The 17,875-nt window shown below is 41.3% G+C and overlaps 1 protein-coding gene across 4 annotated transcripts in view; it reads right to left on the bottom strand.

Annotated features, from left to right (window-relative positions):
- The window catches only part of LIMS2 (LIM zinc finger domain containing 2), a 90,477-nt gene that overhangs the window by 15,876 nt on the left and 56,726 nt on the right, over positions 1 to 17,875 (bottom strand). The window lies entirely within an intron of this gene.

Raw genomic sequence — 17,875 nt, forward strand, 5'->3', positions numbered from 1 at the left:
CCAGAAACAACCTTACCCTGCCCCCTCCTCTACTGAGCCTGGTTGGACTGTGGCTCCAGTTATAATTTTATATGTGTGTGTGTGTGTGTGTGTGTGTGTGTGTGTGTGTGTGTGTGTGTGTAGAGAGAGAGAGAGAGAGAGAGAGAGAGAGAGAGAGAGAGAGAGAGAGAGAGAGAGATACAAAAGGTGAATCAGAGCAGTGTGGAGATGCTCAGAGTATCTGAGGGAATCTGAATCTGAGGCAGCTTCTACTGGTATATGGGAATCATACAAACCTCTTTGTGTATGCGTGTATGTGTGTGTGTGTGCGTGCAGGTTACCACAAAACCTTCCTCACTTTCTACAGACTTACTTCTTAGCATTCATCTACCACAAGTAACATCAGCCAGAAAGGGTGTCCATGAGACACTGTAAGACTAGTTATGAAATTCATAAAGAATCACCTCCATCATTCCACTCTACTGGTCAAGAACTTTAATGGTTGACAACAGCCTATCCCACTGAGTTTAAATTCCTCTACCTATTTTTCAGCATCTAGAGGCAGCTAGGTGGTGCAGTGAATAGAGCTCTCAACCTGGAGTTAGGAAGACTTGAGTTCAAATGTGACCTCAGGCATTACCTGTGTGACCCTGAGCAAGTCACTTAACCCTGTTTGCCTCAGTTTCCTCATCTGTAAAATGAGCTAGAGAAGGAAATGGCAAAACCACTCCAATATCTTTGCCAAGAAAACCTCAAATGGGGCCATGAAGAGAAGGACATGATTGAAATGACTCACACCTATTTTTCAAGGCTTGTAATAAGATGGCCCCATCCCATTTAAACAGCCTCAACTGCCATCTAGCCTGACTCAAACCATCTAAAACATGACTTCTTAATCTGGGAACTGTACAGATAAACATCTCAATAGGTAAATCTATAGATATAGACATATTCATAGACCTAAATATTTCAACATAATTTATTCCCTATATATATAATTTTATATAATTTATATACCTCCTATATAATTTTTGTTATACATTTTAAAACATTAGTCTGGGTAGGGGGTCTATAGGCTTCACTGGACTGGCAAAGAAGTCCATGACATAAAAAGGGTTGAGCCCCTGTTTTATAACAGATCTGTGAAAGGAAGGAGAAAGAAGCATTTATTAAGTGCCTACTATGTACCAGGCACTGGGCTACGCACAAGTATTATCTCATTTGATCTTCATCAAAGCCCTGAGTGACAGGTGCTATTGTTATCCTCATTGTACAGTTGGGGAAAATGAGGTAAATAGCACTTAAATGATTTTTCCCCCAGTCCCACAACTAGTGATTATCTAAGGCTGGATTCAAACTCAGGTCTTTCTGACTCTAGGCTCAGGGCACTCTCCACTGCATCACCTGGCTGCCTGCAGCAAGAAAGAGCCCACTACTGCCCAAGTCACCCTCTCCACCTCTGTATAGCCCATTGGGTGGTGTTCTTTACCTTGACCCAAAATTTGCCTCTTTGTAACTTTGTAACTGTAATGTTCCTTGTCTCTAGCTCCTCTTCATACAGCCAAGTAGAACAAACCTGTTCCCTCTTACATTACAGACTTCAAATGATTAAAGGCGGTTATTGTGCCTCCTTCAAGTCTCCTCCAGGCACAATATTCTCAATTGTTTCAGCCGAACCTGATACATGATGTCAGCTCAAGGCAACTCATCTTGTTTACTTCCACTAGAGGCTCTCAAGTTTATTTAATGCCTTTCCTAAAGGGAAGCGCCCAGAAGCAAACTCAATAATCTACCAATCAATAAATATCTGTTAAGCACCTATTGTACGCTAAGCAGTAGAGATATAAAAAGAAGTAAAAGAGAGTCCCTGTCCACAAGGAGCTTCCACTCTAATGGGGGAGACATCCTGCAAATATATGTGTGTATGTATATGTATATATGCCTGCATGCATGTATACACATATGTGTATATATGTGTATGTATGTGTGTATATGTATATGCCTGTACACATACCCGTTGTCATTGTTCAGTTGTTTCAGTCATGTCTGACTCTCTGTGGACCCCATTTGGAGTTTTCTTGGCAAAGATACTGGAGTAGTTTGCCCTCTCTTTCTCCAGCTTATTTTACAGACGAGGAAACTGAGGCAAACAGGGTTAAGTGACTTGCTCACAGTCATATAGCTAGTCAGCATCTGAGGCTGCATTTGAACTCAGGTCCTCCTGACTCCAGGGTTGGCACTCTATCCACTGTGTCACTTAGCTGCCCCATCATGCAGCCCAAAACATGCTAAATAGCTGGTTTTTAGTGGTAGGCAGCACAGCATAATGCCCAAATTTAGAACTGGAAGACTTGAGTTTGGATGCTGGCTCTGCACTAGGCTACTGTGCGATCTTAAGCAAATCGTGTAACCTCTACCAGTCTCAGTTTCTTCATCTGCATTTTTAAAAAAAATTAATGATGCAGTTAGGTTAGATGATATATAAGGTATACTAGTATGGCAGGTAGTGTAATATAATAAAATATCCCTGACTCTGGAGTCAGGAGACCTGGGTCCAAATACTGCCACACTTACTATTGTATAACATGGGCAGAGTGCCTGGGTCATTGTTTCCTCAACTGTAAACTGAAATTGTTGGACAGGATCTCTGAGAGACTCTTCATCTCTAGATCTACGATCCTGTGATGAATTAATGTCCATTCTCAGTTTCAGACTTTTTACCTAAGCTACTCCCTCTACTTGCCTGAGCCCCACCCTCCCTTCTCTGCCTGTCCAAACCTAACTATCCTTCCAGGCCCAGTTTAAATCCTTTCTCATCCATAAAACGTCAGCCTTCAGTGATTGCTAGCCTTTTTCTAAACTTCTAAACTAAATGTATTTATTGTCCCCAGGCCATAATTCAGTTCTTAATCACATACTAATAATGACAATTATCACAAAATTATTCTCTTATTGTTTCAAAAATGTTTGTCGTGCATCACCAAGCTCTTGGAGATAGGATCCATTTCTCTTGTATTCCTCATAGGACCAGGTACATAATATTAAGTTTATTAAATTTTTGTTGGTTGATAGATGTTTATGGAATTACAAAAAGTGTCCAGCAGGGGTCACTAGCAGAGGGGCTAAGTGCTAGCTCCCTGGTCTCTTTCACAAAGAATTTTTCTACCTTCTTCTCTATGAACACTTATTTCTAGCATTTCCGTGTCCATACTCAGACACCTAAATACCTTCAACAATATAAAAATAGAAAGAAAAAACTCTGAAGGGCAGGGAAAACAATTATACTTTCGTACTGCTAGGGGATGTTTAGCACTGTTCTCTGGTCTTTATCCCAGATTTGGGGAGAAAGCTTTAAAATTTAATCTCCCATCCTAAAACTTTTGGGGTGAGGGGGGAGATTGGTTAAATTTAGAATATTTTTTCACAAATTTAGCCTGTTCCTTAGGATAAAGAAGAAAAGAATTTAATTGAACTTAGTTTGGATTTAAAACTCCTCTAGGCTTGAAAAGAGAAGTGGAATTAGTTGTTTTACTGCGCATCTGTGGGGCAGAGGAAAGAGAAAGTCTTGGTCAAGAGAGTAACCCTTGGATGAATTAGAAAGTCATTCTATCTGTCTCTGTCTCTACCTGTCTCTGTTTGTGTTTGTCTCTGTCTCTGTCTCTGTCTCTGTCTCTCTCTCACACAGACACACAGACACACAGACACACACACACCCCTTCTAACCACATCTAAAACACACTGTCGCCCTCTCCACCCTCCCAAGATATAATCAAAGAGAAATATGACAGAGAAAGTCCTGGTTCTCACTTTAGGGGTCATCCTATTTCTCTAAAATGGGGACTCCCAGACTGAGCCCAAGTTGCCTATGAGGGGTAGACAGCACCCTATTATTAGGAAGTATGCAGCTGTGCTCATCTCCAGATAAAGGCATCAATTTTATTCAACTAGGCTTCACGGAGGCTAATTATACAGGGCAGGACACAAGGACCCTATAGCAACTGTCCTGAAAGAGTCCCCTCTCATTTGGCCAAACAAGGGCCCTTCAGCTTTTCCCACTGACTTGACTATTATCACCCCCTCCCCATTCACAAACTCCCTTGCTGCCCCATAGACCCCCCTCTATTGCCAGTCAAGTGCAGTCTTAGAAGCACAGACTCGTTGCCATGGTAGCCAGCCCCTTTGCCCCCCATTCCTACTATTATGGAATGATCCCATTCTGAAATGTCCTGTTGTGTCTATTAATACCAGCCAGATTCACCCCTCCAGCCCCAGCCCCCAACCTCTCTACCTCTCCTACAATAATCAGACTCAAGAAAACCCAAGACTGGGAGTTCAGAAAGGATTTGGCTCTGGGGGCGTGGGGGGAGGCGGGGAACACAGTGGAATATTCATAAACATTAGAAAAGCAGGAGGAACTCCCCTTCTTGACCAGGGCTTCTACAGGGATGAAGCCTGTCTTTCATAGAGCGGAATGGGCCCCCCTCTCTTCCCTCTCCCACTCCCTCCCTCCCGTGTGAAGGAGCAGCTCATACCCAGTCTGGGCTAGCTGCCTTCTTTATATACGAGGGCTCCCTCCTCCAGCCTCACCAAGCCTACAGCTGACCCTTCGGCTGCAATTCCCCAAGGACCCTCCGGCTCACTTCACTTTGCCCTGCTCTTCTGCCTGACTTGCCGGCATCAGAGAAACAGACTGGACCCCAATCCTGAGCTTTTTCCTTCCTTCCTGGGAACTGTGAGAGGTAAGGGAACTGATAGAAAGAGGGAAAACACTACCCCCAGGGTAAAGAAGCCAGATGGTCAGAGCTTGAAGGAAGAAAGCAGGGATGTAAGCTGCGATAAATTGTGGATGATGTAAAAGACTAATTTCCCAAGCAAAACAAAATATAAATTGGTGTGGGAATTCCACTGTAGTGTGGTCTCTTTTTTCCCTAATGGGTGCTTTGTACAGGTTAACTTGTGACTTTCTGAGTCTCAGCCTGATATATCCTAACTATTTCTTGTAGGACTGGTTCTTGGCCAGACTTTTAATTAACAGGTTTCCTCACCTCCAGATCTGACTTTATTTATTCCTTGGGCTGGCAGCAAGCCTAGATACATTCCACAGATCCAGTGGAACATCTGTGGAAACCTGTGCAGATTTTTCATCCTTACACATCTCCTTGTTTTAAAATACAAGAATGAGGTGTTTGGGGAAGTGTTCATCTTAAAAAAAAAAAAAGCCAGCCTTGATTTCCCCAACCCAGTGATCACTTCAAGAGTGCTATCACCAAAGTGTGAAATTCTGATTTCAGTTTAAGCTTTCCTAGTTAACCTGATTTTGTGTCATTAAAAGTCCCATGTTACAGGCCAGCTTCTCATGACTGCTGGTGGCCCTGGAAGGCAACAACTCTTTCAAGAGCCAATTCTTTCATTGCAAAGCCCACCCAAGAAGATACTATGCATTTACACAAATGCTTTAGAAAGCAAAAATATGCCTAGACTCTGCTAAGAGTCTTTCCCCTCTCTGCCTGAAAAGTGCCACAACAACCACAAGGTGGCTGTCAGGTTCAAGCAGTTTCTCCTGTGACCTTATTTAGATTTTCGTCAAATAAAACCATTGCCTTTTGGGATCAATGTGGACTAGCCATCCAAGCCCGAAAACTGGACCTTGGCTCTAATTCCAAACTCTTATTCTTAATTTAGCAGTTTCCTGATCTGGAAATGAGATTCATAAAATTTACTTATCCTTTAGGGATATAATTAACTACCTAAGAAGTTCACTCTTTCACTGTTCATGATTTCCAAGCCATTTGAAATTGGGAAGGAAGCCAGGGCAAGGGGCTGGAACACTCTATCATATGCCAGGGTGCAGTCACTCCTTGGCTGCTTTCCTGGCTCTACCACAGTCAGGTAGAGGAATGGATCGGATGACTTCTCAAGACCTTTTACAAGCTATGTAGCCTTGGCATGGGTTTGAGCACATTAACCTCTCCAAGTCTTGGCTTTATGGTCTTTGGAGCAGGAACAATAAATAGCCAATTTTCAGACTACATAAATGCTTTAAGGATAGGAATAAAGTCTCATGCTGTCCTTTGGTCATCTCCTCTAAAAGATTCCAACCTAACCATTTATTTGATAACACTCTGTTTTAGACTACTCTCTTTACATGTATGTTTTATCCACTGTCCACCATCCTTCTACAGAAGTTCTACTGCTGATGTCTTAGCATGATGGGGAGGTGACCCTGTGTTCTTATAGTGCTTTATAAAACTAAAAAGGGGGGCATGCTTCAAAGATCCATGATCTTGTGGGTACTTCTCTCCACTGATGCTTTTGTAAAGGGCTATGTTATAGCAGTTGGAAGGAAGGAAGGAAGAAAGGATGGACAGATTTATCTGGTAGTCAGCATTCTGGCTGAGTCTTTCTGGACCCAGCTAGACTAATCTTTGGGTGGCAGACATACTGTCCCAAGCTCAAAGCATATCAGTGAAATGCCAACTTTGACAGGTGTTAGACCAGCTTCAACCTATAGAAAACTTCACTCCTAGAGTAATGTGGTATAATGGATGGAGAGTTGGCCTCGGTGTCAAGAAGGCCTTATTTCAAATCCCACCTTGAGACATACAAGCTGTGTGACCTTAGTTAAGTCACTTAACTTTTCATTGTCCCAGGTAATGCTCTAAGACTATTAAATTAAAGAGTAGATACAGAGTGGAGGGAGTTTCCTGGACATTTCTAATACCAATTTTAAAAAACAATAGCCAATTCTAAAGGGGAGGAACATTAAAAAAGCTCTTATGCTGGAGTTCAAAGCAGAACAATCAGTAACAAATTAATACACTCGGAAGCTGGGGCTAAGATGGGGAATGGTGATCCTGAATTCCATTGTCACTTTAAGGCACAGCCTTGAGTCAGAAACAAGGCCTCTAGGTACAATTCTTTCATTTTTGCCATTTCCCTTTCAGATGGTACCACCACATACAAAGCTGTCTTCAGAACATGTGCTTTTCCAAGCTCCCCAGTTCTGACTCTGAAATCCTTTAAGAGAGATTTTTTTTCCCCTTAATATTAACAATGTCTTCTAGCATCTGCCAACTCATTGTGTGACCTTAGCAAAACAACAAATTCCTGTCAGCCTCCATCAGCTCACCTGAAAACAAAAAGGATGACAGGTCTTTGAACTGAAAGGGACCTTGAAGTCTAAGGGACCTCGGCAAGCCCTTAGTCTACCAGCAGTGAGTAACAGGGCCTAGCTTTGAACTCAGGTTCCGATGGCCATCCAGAGCTCTTTGCCTCTCTCCAGATAATGTCTGGAGTCATTTTGAATGGCAACATTCTGTAATTCCATATCTGAAACTAAGCAGCATGCAGAGGAGAGGCAAGTCCGCTGTAGTAGGACAAAAGAATTTTTATTTCCTCAAAGCTATTGATAATCTATGTAGAACATAGTCCTACGCGGCACAAGTTAAGGTGTGCCCTTGGACAAAATTGAAGCAAGACCAGTAGTTTTGTTCCTAGTACCTTCTCACATCTCTTTTTTTGAAGCTTCAACCCCTCTTTACCTACCCTGAATATCCAAGGGGAGAAGGGCAGGAGGATGGGAATTTCACCAAGATCTACACTCCTAAAGGAAGTCTGTTTCAAAATGATTCCTCCCTGCTTCCCTTCCCATCAAAATTCCCATAGGTTCAGTGGCCTAATGTCACCTGTCTTCAAGAAAGGCACATCACTAAACTAAATCACATTAAGTTCTAAATAGCTTAATGAAAAATTTGCCTGGGTGAGGGGTGGGGTGGAGGGAAGGAGTTAAAAACCAGCCAGGAACTAAATTTTATACCTATGTCAATGCAAAGTAATAAATCAGTTAGGAATGAATTTCAAGTATCCTGGCAGGCTAATAAGAAGATGGGGGAGGCAGATATTTAGGGCAGAAGGGTCTTCTTGGCACCTGTAAAATCACATCAGGTAGGCACTGCCTGTTCTTCATATATAGAAGTTTACATTTGTGAAACTGATCAACTACATAAGTACCTTGGATTATTTCTCCTCTATCACAAAGCACTTTCTCCTCTTCTTCTTCTTCTTCTTCTTCTTCTTCTTCTTCTTCTTCTTCCTCCTCCTCCTCCTCCTCCTCCTCCTCCTCCTCCTCCTTCCTCCTCCTCCTCCTCCTCCTCCTCCTCCTCCTCCTCCTCATCCTCCTCCGCCTCCTCCTCCGCCTCCTCCTCCTCCTCCTCTTCTTCTTCTTCTCTCTGTCCCTGTCTCTATCTATATACATATATATGTATATGTATGTATGTATATATGTGTATATATATATGTATCTCTCCCTGCCATACCAACATGGGCCCAAGGAATAGCGTACAGAAAGGTACTACTAAGAAGGTCTATTTGCTGGTAAAACATCATAACCCATTCCAAAGATCAATCAATTTCTTCTCAGCCCAGGCTCTTGGATTATCCATACCTCTGCTCACCTCCATTATGACCAATGGTATTTTACCGCAAGCATAAAAATTATAAATAGACCCAGACGTATTCAAGGCCACAATCAGAAATGCAGAAGTCCTACTCATTTACAGAGTACATACAGTCAGAGAGTACTAATTAATAATCACAAGCAGATAAAAGGGGAAGAAGACACTCCCTCATCAGAGAACTAACAGCAGTCAGCAGCGGGACCACTTCAGGTCAGTGCAGTGGTTTAAAAGCAGAGACTCAGGCTGTTCCCAGTTCTCTTCTTTTGTTTTTCCCAGCTTACTAAAAAGCTTGATTTTTGAGTGACTAGAAAGAAGGAAGCAGTGGGAGTGCAGTAAGTAGTGTGGGGGTGAGTTTGGAATCTAATCCTCCTTCCCTACTCTGTTTATTTTGCTCCTTTAAAGCACTGAAGTCAAAATTCAGGAGTGAGTCATTCAGCGAAGGAAGTGTGAGGGTAGTCTTTCCAATGAGTCACTCTTGTCTAGAACTCAGCCCAAAGAGAAGTGATCTGTAAGGGAGCCTTATCGCAGGCAGAGCTCCTTCTTCAGGAAGGTGAGGGGCTGCTGTTTTACTAGGTTTGGTTTTGGATGTAGATTCCTGAAAGAGGAATCAAGGTAGTGAGCTCATTGCAAGTATTAAGCAGACTATGGGTGACCATCTAACAGGGGATGCTGAAGTTGGATGTGGGGATGGGAGGTTGGCTTTTGACTAGACAGAAGTTTGGAAGAGATGACCTCCATGATTTTTTCCAACTTCAAGGCTCTCTACAAACCATGGAGATTATTTAGTCCAATCTCATTTTGCAGATGAAGAAATTAGGATTCAGGGAGGGTGTCATTTTCCTATGCTAGTCTGAAGGATGGCCAAGAGTAGAACTGAGATCCCCAAGGGATACACCATGTTGACTTGATGTGGAATTTTGACAGCTGTTGCCTCAAGCTCCATCAGCTAAAACACTGGCTGGCTATGACTTATGAAATGGATTTGACTTTCATAAGGAAGGAGCAGGTGATACTTTCTAATTGGTTCTTAGCATCTCATGGATACATAGACTCTTGATATTCAAAAAGACATTGTTAATCCCTGGCTTGTTTTTCAACCCCTAGACAGGTTGGCTTCTTAATGGTTAGAAAAGCAGTAGTCTATCTAATTCTTCTTTTAAAAAATATACAAAACAGTCTATTTTGTTGCCTCATATATATTATTAAAAAGCTACAGCCTATACCCCATACCAGTTAGTCAACAAGCATTTATTAAGTGCCTACTATGTGTCAGGCACTGGGCTAAGAACTATGTACATCATTGTCTACATGTCAGCTATTGTTTTTGTTCCTTTTGTCATTACAGCTGTGCTGCAAGAGCCAATATATGCTCGGGGATGTCCCTAGCCTGAGATCACTGGTCACTACCCCACATTACTGTCGGGTAGAAAACTGGTGGAAGTGAAGGTCTTGCTGTCAGCACACAAATACAAAGAGATGATCCCATATGTCCTCTGTTCAGATCATTCTGTGTGCTTCCACTTTATTCAAGCAGTCAATAGGTGGCCAGGTTGTGTCTCATGCCTCTCAGCGTCCTTCCTATATTTCCCCAATGCTTGTATGTGGTACTGCTGCTCCCTTGAAGCTCCATATTCTCTCCTCTTGATAGCTTCTTCTCCTTTATCTTGATTTATTCTCTGCTGACTGTAACTTTCTTGGGATTCAGGAAAATTACCACTGAGCCAGAAGGGGAAGGAATTAGGCAGCAAAGAAGCTTAATAAAAATCAAAAAGATAACCTCTAGGCCATCTGGTGCTTTGCTCAAAGTGCCTGCTACTCCTTGCCATCAGATACATTTTGAGTTTTGTAAAAACAAGAGTTGTCTATAAAAATGTTGCAGGTTCTCCATTCTCTCCTCAAATCTCCCAAGTAGCAGTGGTTTATTCCATGCCTCTCCTGTGCACTGATCACTTTCTAATTGGTATCAACGATCATTTTTGTCCTTACCTCATTTCCCTACTAGCTTACTACATGTAAGTTCCCCAAAGACAGGGACATCTCTGCCCCACCAGCACCTAGCATGGGGCCTTGCACACAGTAGGTGCCCAATAAAAAGTTGTTAAACTGAACATTCTTTTATACTAACTCTCCTTTTGTGTGCTCATAACCACAGTTCTACTCAGAGTTATATTTCTAAACATTACCATAAACTACAGTAATGTGTTTTTAATAGAAAGCCAGCTGTCTACGTGAACATGAGCAATTATTGATGGGATCAAGGAATGTTCCTTTAGGAATATTCATACTGAATTAATGAAGCATATGGCAGACCTTCAAAGTGAACCTTTGCTCTCTTTGACTAATGGAAACTGAGAATTGTCAGACCATAAATTTTAAGTATAATCTTGTTTTTGGCTACAGGGACAAGTGTTCAGAGTACTGGGCTGTGTTCCATGTTGCAAAGAATATGAAGATGCAAGTAGTACTAGAATGTTTTCTGAAAACTGGAGTGATAATGGATAGATCTCAAATGGATGACAGGTAACATGGTTAGGTGAATACTAGTTCTGGTCAGATGACCAGACCCGAGGAGTTGTCATTGATGAATGGGTTCACATTATAAATGGGTCCACAGATTGTAGGAAGGTCTCCAGGAGAGTTGCTCAGGGAAACTGTCCTGGTACTGTACTATTCAACATATTTTTATCAGTAGCTTAGAAGAAGTCATAAATTCAGGTTTATCAAATACACAGATAACACCAAGTTGGGAAGGGAGTACTAACACATTAGATGACAGATTCAAAAAGGTCTCTACAAGTTAGAATAATGAACTGAAGCAGATATGATGAAATTAAATCAGGACAAATGTAAAGCTCTTAACTTGGTTTCAAAAACTCAACTTCACAAGTACAGGATGTGGGGCATGGTTAGACAACAGCATATGTGAAAAATATCTGAGAGTTTTAGTTGAAGTTCATATGTGTTAACAGCATGACATGGAAAAAGACTGACATGGTCTTATTCTGTAATAGAAAAGACATATCATGTTCAAAATTAAGAAGATGGTGGTCCTGCTCTCTACTCTACTCTAGAGTTCTATGTCACATCAGAAATATTGTGTTGGCTTTTAGGTACCACATTTTAGGAAGGAAAGTGACAAGACAGAAAGTCTTGGGAGGTGACTAGAATGATAAATAAGAGAAACATGTTCTGTATGAGAATTGGGGCTGGGCAGGGGGGGTAGGGGTGAGGGGCTATAATAGACTATTATTACTGTATTCAAGTATTTGGAGAGTTGTCTGGTGGAAAAGATAGTGGCTGATTCTGCTTAGTTCCAGAGGACAGAACAGAGAGCAGTACGTGGAAGGGGCAGAGATTTCATTCAGATATAATAGCTTTCCTAATAATCAGAGCTATCTCAAAATGAAATGTGCTGTCTCAGAAGAGAGTTCCCCTTTATGAGAGGTGCTCAGGCTGAAGCTGAATGACCCTTTGTCAAAGATGTTGTAGATGGAATTTCTTTTCAGATGTGATTAGGTGACCCTTAAGATCTCCTCTTACTTGAATTCCATGATTCTCTACAAATACAAAATATTGATTTGAGACAGGGGCAGGGAACCTGCAGCCACGCTTGAGAACCTAGAGGGCCACATGTGGCCTTGAGGCCACAGGTTTCCTAACCTTGACTAAGACAAGCCTTCTTAATCTGGTGTCTATACTTTTTAAAAATTTGGTAACTATTCCAATATGATGGACTTCCTTTGTAATCCTATGTATTTTGTACATAGAAAAATAGGCTTTAGGAGGTGCTCAAGGGGATGCATGATATCAAAAAGTTAAGGACCCATCCTCAAGGATCTCTCCCATAATCTTATTCACAACAATTCTGTGAAGTTGGCACGGCTGGTATTATTGTTCCCATTCTAACCTAAGCCTTCAGTGACTTGTTCTAGGTCCCAGAACTAGTCAGTGACCCCGCCAAGACTCAAGTCATTTCTGAAAACCCTGTTCCTCTTCCCCAACACCAGTAGGGCTCTCAGAATGACCTCTGAGACAATGTGTCAAAAGCAAAGAATCTAACTTAGCTGTACTCTCTTTGCTGTTCCTTCTGTGTCATAACTATCAGCTCAGAAGTCTCTTGGAGGAAGCTCACTGTTATTAAGTGGAATTTTCTTGGAGAGAATGGATTGATATCTAATTTATAATAGCACTATGCAGATAGCGACAAATGTTCCTTAGGGAAGACATAATGATGGATAGCTTTCATTCTTGCTCCCTCCAAAATAATTAGAGGGGATTGTATCTTAATCATAGTATATGGTATCACATACTAATTACTTTTCATGTAAACATGTGATATAGAAATAGGCATATAGCATTATTGAAGCTATTATTTTATGCTTATATATGAAAACTGCCCTATAACAATATCTGTAAGATACATGTCATCTGTGCAGGTCTGACCACCTAATTTAGTAATTAAACCCCCTCAGGTGAGGCTCAAGATGAGTTTTGTTATGTCAGAGTTATAGCAAGGCTACATTGAGTTTCGTTACATCAGAGATATAGTAAGGTTACATATATTGTATAAATGTATACAGTATATATACTGTATACAGTGTAGCTAGATGAAACAGTGGATAGAGAACTGGATCTGGAGTCAGGAAGACCTGAATTCAAATCTAGCCTCAGACACTTAGTAACTGGGACCTTGACCAAATCTCTTAATTTCTGTTTGCCTCAGTTTCCTTATCTGTAAAATGAGGATAACAGCACCTACCTTCCAAGATTGTTGTGCGCACCAAAGAAGAGATATTTGTAATGTACTTAGCATAATGGCTGGCACATAGTAGGCACTTTATAAATGGTATTTGTGATGACAAAGTACCTTAAATTTTAAGTTGTCACCTTCACCTCCCAACACTATCACACTGGACCTTTTTATTCCTATAATAAAAACTATCTTGAGAGGATTTTTCCCAGAATCTCAAAATTGAAAGGGATCTTTGATCATGAGGCCAGCCCTCTAATTTTACAGATAATTAAATTGAAGTTAGGTGACAGAGCCAGCATTCTAGGCATTCTGACTCTGGGGGTAAGGGTTCTTTCCACTGTTTCATGCTGCCACCTTCTCTCAAAATCAGAAGAGGCTCTCCCTTGGAAGAGTTTCACCCCCTCCCCCACAAATGAATCTATGCACTCAGATGAATGATTTATATCATACAGCCTGTCACCTGCTGCTTTGACAGCAGCCATCAAAGTAAGGAGATGTGGGAGAAGCAGAGGGAAATTGCACAGAAGAAATTCATTTTTTTTTTTGACAGATTTCACTGTACTTAATATTCTGGCACTAAATAAGAGTGCTAATACCATTGCTGGCTCTTTTCTCCTTCTGGAAATAGGTTGGGGAAGGAGAGGAGGGTGGTACTTGGGGGGAGACTAGAAGAGGTTAAGAATTTTAACTTAGGAGTTCAGAAATACAGACAGGGTATCATACCTGGTAACAACTCTGAAATATTATAGGTCTTCCTAAAAGGCTGGAGCAACTCTATAAAGCCACTCTATCCTTGTCTCCCCATCACTCCCACCCCGCCACACACACACAAACCTGGTACAATTTTCACTTAGGACAAGTCATACAGCTAACATCACAAGAGTCTGCAGACTCTAATGCCATAGTCTTGGTGATTGAGCACTATAGACAAACTGAGTCAAGAAGACTTAGGTTCAATTTTGGCCTCTGACACTTATGGTGAGACCTTGGGGAAGTCACTTAACCTCTCCAAGACTCACTTCCCTCATCTTTAAAAGGTGGATAATAAAAGCAGCCACCTCCCTTCCTTGTTGTGAGGATCAAGTGAGATAATATTTGTAAAGTGCTTAGTAGGCGCTAAATAAGTGCTGTGTTATCATTATTATTGTTATCTGCAAAATGAGGGGTTGGACTTGATTTAAGGGTCTTTACAGCTCTAAATCTATAATCTTATGATTGTGCAGAGGTACCTGACGGATTTGAACAAATATTCTGATGCATATATATGACATGATAGTTGATGGTGTCCTGAACCTTCTCTTCTCTCTCTGCACACTGTCATGGTCATCTCATCCCGTGGATTCAATTATCCACTCTATGTAGGTGACTCCAGTTATACATCTTGCCCTCATCAATATCCAGTTCCACTTCTCCAAATGCCAGCTGGAAATCTCTACTTGGATACTCCATAGCCATTCTCCAGATTCAGCACGTGCAAAACAGAAATCCTTAGAGGCACCACTGTTCTTTCAGTCACCCAGGTTTGGGACTTCAGCGTCATCCTTAACACTTTTTGTTGTTCAGTCCTATCCAATTCTTCATGACCTTATTTGGGTTTTTCTTGGCAAAGATACTGGAGTGATTTGCCATTTCCTTCTTCAGCACATTTTATACACGAGGAAACTGAGACAAACAGGGTTAAGTGACTTTGCCCAGGGTCACACAGTTAGCAAGCCCCTAAAGCTGGATTTGAAATAAGAAAGATGTCTTCCTGATTGCCAGCCCAATGCTCTATCCATAGAGCCACTTAGTTTCTTAATACTTTATTTCCACTTACCTTCCATATCCAATCAGTTGTCAACTGTATCTCAATGTTATCTTTTACATCCAACCCTTCACTCCAATTGCACAGTCATGACCTAATTTAGACCCTCATGTCCTCTTGTCTAAACACTTATAGAGGACCTTAGGCCCCTTCCCTTCCCTCCCTCTCCCTGCCCCTTCCCTCCCCTTCCCTCCCCTTCCCTTGCCTTCCTGTCCTGTCCTTTCCCAAAACTTTAAATCTACTGGCACTCTGAAGCTAGGATGCCAATAGGCTCCTGCCTCTGGACTCTCCTAGCTTTAGAGTGATTGTCAGTAGTAACTGTTGCTGTTTTCCAGCCAGCCTGATGTCTTTCTTTTTCTTGGTCTCATTAAAGGGGCTCTGCCCTGGCTACTTCTTAAACAGGCCTATTCAATGAATGGGCGTTGCCTCACCCTAAGTGAGTGCCTGCAAAGACCTTGGTCTAAAGGGCCCAAGGTCCTCCAATGCATCCTGGGTCCTCTCCCGTCATCCTAATGAATATCTGGTCACTGTATTCAGGTGGCTCTGGAGGAGAAGTGAGGCTGGTGACCTGCACAGGCCTCCTTCACTCAAAACAAAGTCAAGTGCAAGTCATGTCATCATTTCTCTGATGGCGTGGTCTTCTTTCGCAACGAAGGATGAACACAAAACACTTATAACAGCCTCCTAATTAATCTTTCTGCCTATAATCTTCCCCCTCTCCAATCCATCTTCCACATAGCTACTAAACTGACATTTCCAAGGCATAAGTCTGACTACGTCACTCCTCTGCACAAGAGGCTCAATTGTACCTCTAGGAAATAAAACAGAACTTTGTAAGCTCCCTGAGGGCAGGGACAAGTTCACTTGTGTGTGTGGATAGATAGAGAGATAAATAGACACATACATACATACATACATATAGATATACATATATAAGTATGTATATAATATATATTTCCTACTATAAGTAGCCTTACATGCTAGTGACAACAATGATGACATGGTGATTAAATGTGAAGGTCCATCAGCCTCCCAATATTATCACACCAGATCTTTTTGTTCCTATAATAAAAAACCATTTTGAGAGTATTTTTTCCAGAAAGTCAGAATTAAGTGCAACCCTCTAAAAAAACACATACACATATATACATATATACATACATAGATACATATCTCACAGTGCCTGGCACATATTAAACACTTACTAAATGCTCATTAATTGATTTGGTAATGTGGCTTTAAGTGAAGGGCATCCTCAGCAAGCTTCTGGAGACTTATATAATAGTGTTTTGAAACTGTACATACATTTTGCAGCTCGAGAGGAGTTGACTATGTAATATCAAGGGACTCCAAGAAAAAATATATAGCTCTTGGGGGGGCAGGGAGACCCAGTTAGGACCTTTTTTTCTTTTTTGCCAGGATTGTCCCAATTCTGACAAGTCAAATCTCAACAGGACTTTTGAATCCAAGATGGCTTAGAAAGTTACGTTGTCAGAAGGAAGCTAGTTTCTTTCTCTAGTTTCTTTTTTTTTTCTTATTCTAATCTTGGGAGAGGCAAGCAAATGAGACCATGAGGACAGCTGTGGGTGTAGTTTTGTAAATGGATGAACTAATGGTACAGAAAGTAGCCACACGTAGTGGTTGCAAAAAACAGATGAGAGCTCTTCTGCATCTTTGCCAATGACTGCCTGAGAGACTCTGGTTGTTCTGAGAGACTGGAAGGACTGCTTGTCACCTCTTTGTATCTCTACTGTGAAGAGTTACTGAACAACCTTCTGACTATGGAAAAAAGAAGGACCTTATTATCATTAAATTGTTTGCTGGGAATCATAAAGATATTGTTATCAGTTGACTGAGTGTTTTTATGTCCTGATTAGCAGCCATTAGGAGAGAGTTCTCTCCACTTTTCTAATAAACTGAGAAAACATTAGAAAAAACAACAATAATTTCCGCTATTCATATATCACCTTAAGATTTTCCAAAGTGCTTTAATACATCATCTTATTCACTCCTCACAATGACTCCATGAAGTATTACAGGGCTTTATAATTCCCATTTTACAGATGAGGAAACTGATGTTAAGGGAGATTATATAATTTGCCCAGAGTCACATGGCTGTGAAGTGTAGGAGGTAGAATTATTGCTCAAGTCTTTCTGATTTCGAGTCTAATATTTCTAGCCACAATGCCAGAGAAGATCCTAAAGAATAAGTCTGCTAACAGTATTGTTGGGTTTAGCTTTAATAGCATAAACATGCTAGTTTGTTGCTGTTCAGTCATGTCTAATTCTTCATGACCTCATGGACCATAGCATGCCAGTGAGGTTTTATTGGCAAATAATACTGGAACGGTTTACCACTTCCTTCTGTGGACTAAGACAAACAGAGGTTAAGTGACTTGCCCAATGTCACACAACTAGTGTCTGAGGCCATGTTTGAACCCTGACACCAGCACCAGTGCTCTATTATCTGAGCCACCTGACTGCCTGGTTAGCTATAACAGGTATTACATTCCCAAATAATAACATACAGCTTTCTTTCAATAGATCCAAAGGAGCTCTTGTTGACAATGAGCTCTGGAGAGAACTGGCAGAATCTGGTATGTAGTCAGAAAAGCATAAGCTGGGAAAATTTGTCTTAAGTAGATTTTTTAACCTAAATGAATTAAAAGGAAGAAGAAAAAGAGCTTAGACTATGTTTGATGGGGCCTTTCTTTCTTTCTTTTCTTTCTTTCTTCCTTTCTTTCCTTTTTTCCTTTCATCTGCCCAGGGGTTATATAGATGGGATGGTAAAATATATGAACTCAGCATTCTTGACTCCTGAGCCCAGGCTCACCATGACTGAGTAGCTGACTATTTGTAAGGCTGTGAGCCAAACATTGCCTT

This window comes from Notamacropus eugenii, chromosome 5 (assembly GCF_028372415.1).
Source record: "Notamacropus eugenii isolate mMacEug1 chromosome 5, mMacEug1.pri_v2, whole genome shotgun sequence".
Lineage (NCBI taxonomy): Eukaryota > Metazoa > Chordata > Mammalia > Diprotodontia > Macropodidae > Notamacropus > Notamacropus eugenii.